A 2,324-nucleotide genomic window follows, 5' to 3' on the forward strand; every position below is an offset into this window, starting at 1 on the left:
CCAATGAGACAGTACATTGAGGTCGGCTTGTAAAATTGGAGACATCCTGTAAGGACGTTATTCCACTGCATAGCTTGGTGTCATCTACAAAGACTGAAATGGTACTTTTTTTTTTTTACTTTGAACAAAGTGTATTGTATACAAAAATACACATATAATCCACATGGATTACATCTGGGTAGATTAAATCCCGCCTGCAGGTTAACAGGGTACATATCTATTATATAGAGCACCGGTGTGAAACATCAAGCAGAGTATACAGTAAAGAGGAAATTTTGGAACCCTAAATAAATTAGCAGCAGCTTGTTCTGTGCTTTAAGTACCTGTTCCAATACTCTTCACATCAGAAGACTCACTTAATTTTTTTTTATATTTATCGGATTCTTGGTGTTAATTTGCAGTCTGTCAGTGAGAAATGGCCATTAGGACTGATAATGGTACTGGTCTCAAGTTGTAGGTGAAGTATTCTAAGGTGTGCATGAGTTCATGAGTTCTGCATCCACATAGTGGAATGATATGGCCAGGTCTGAGCAGCATTTGGGACCCTCAACAACAGGATAATCAGAATAATCAAGATAACTAGCCATTTTGAAAAAAGATGACCTTTAAGTGAAATTCTGGCGTAAATGGATGGAAGGTTTCTCTGCTTTTAGAGTCCCTAGTGTCAACAGGTGCAACTCCCATGATCGCCATTCAATGTCCAAGTTCCAAGTCCTCCTGATCTATGACTACAGTTACGAGTGAAACCCTTCCACAAAACGCTTTAGTGCCTCCTTACCCAGTATATAACCAGCTCCACCACTCATGTAGCCTTGCTTGACAAAAGGTTTGAACAGTTTCCCAAAGTAGATAGGCTGGTCAGGCATGTAATTGGAGAGCATTAGATTGAGGTTCTCCATTGCTATATAGGTCATCATCAGCTTTCAAAAACCAGTCAGCCTGATTAACGTAATGTTTATGTATGTATTGAAAAGCTCTGATGGTCTTCAAGTAGAGTTCACTTTGCCCTTCCTTGGTGCCCAGGCCAATAGTTGGAAAGCTATCAGTGGAGGTAGTGAACAAAGAAATATTACAGTGATGAATCCAAGAATGCTTGACATGGATGGTTCTGGTCTTTAAGTTTTTAGGTGAAGACATAATCCAGCAAAGCACTCGAACTTTGTGTCCAAGTTCTTAACTTACACTGCTGTTATCTGGTTTAAGCATTGGCTTCGGGTTCCACGATTTTTTTAGATGACTCCAGTGTGCAGTAAATCTTCAGGAAAATGCTGACAATGTAGAATGTTGTTAGGAATCCAATGAAGAAACCGAAGAGCATGGCACATAGTTATGAAATGTATCTTAACCAGCATGGTGTAGCGGTTCAGCAGGCGCTGGGATGAGGAGCAAGTGTGGAAATAGTACTTTTAACCACTTGAGCCCCGGACCATTATGCTGCCTAAGGACCAGAGGTCTTTTTCCAATTTGGCACTGCGTCGCTTTAACTGCTAATTGCGCGGTTATGCAATGCTGTACCCAAACAAAATTTGCGTCCTTTTCTTCCCACAAATAGAGCTTTCTTTTGATGGTATTTGATCACCTCTGCAGTTTTTATTTTTTGCGCTATAAACGGAAAAAGACCGAAAATTTTGAAAAAAAATGATATTTTCTACTTTTTGTTATTAAAAAAATCCAATAAACTCAATTTTAGTCATACATTTAGGCCAAAATGTATTCGGCCACATGTCTTTGGTAAAAAAAATGTCAATAAGCGTATATTTATTGGTTTGCGCAAAAGTTATAGCGTCTACAAACTAGGGTACATTTTCTGGAATTTACACAGCTTTTAGTTTAGGACTGCCTATGTCATTTCTTGAGGTGCTAAAATGGCAGGGCAGTACAAAACCCCCCCCAAATGACCCCATTTTGGAAAGTAGACACCCCAAGGAAATTGCTGATAGGCATGTTGAACCCATTGAATATTTATTTTTTTTGTCCCAAGTGATTGAATAATGACAAAAAAAAAAAATATTTACAAAAAGTTGTCACTAAATGATATATTGCTCACACAGGCCATGGGCCTATGTGGAATTGCACCCCAAAATACATTCAGCTACTTCTCCTGAGTACGGGGATACCACATGTGTGGGACTTTTTGGGAGCCTAGCCGCGTATGGGACCCCGAAAACCAATCACCGCCTTCAGGATTTCTAAGGGTGTAACTTTTTGATTTCACTCTTCACTGCCTATCACAGTTTCGGAGGCCATGGAATGCCCAGGTGGCACAACCCCCCCCCCCCAAATGACCCCATTTTGGAAAGTAGACACCCCAAGCTATTTGCTGA

General features: G+C 40.1%; 1 pseudogene; it reads right to left on the reverse strand.

The window, feature by feature from the left end:
* Positions 1–405: 405 nt before the first annotated feature.
* Positions 406–1,185, reverse strand: LOC141106736 (glycoprotein-N-acetylgalactosamine 3-beta-galactosyltransferase 1-like; annotated as a pseudogene).
* Positions 1,186–2,324: the final 1,139 nt, after the last annotated feature.

The sequence above is a fragment of the Aquarana catesbeiana genome, linkage group LG08 (genome assembly GCF_042186555.1).
Source record: "Aquarana catesbeiana isolate 2022-GZ linkage group LG08, ASM4218655v1, whole genome shotgun sequence".
NCBI classification, from domain to species: Eukaryota; Metazoa; Chordata; class Amphibia; order Anura; family Ranidae; genus Aquarana; species Aquarana catesbeiana.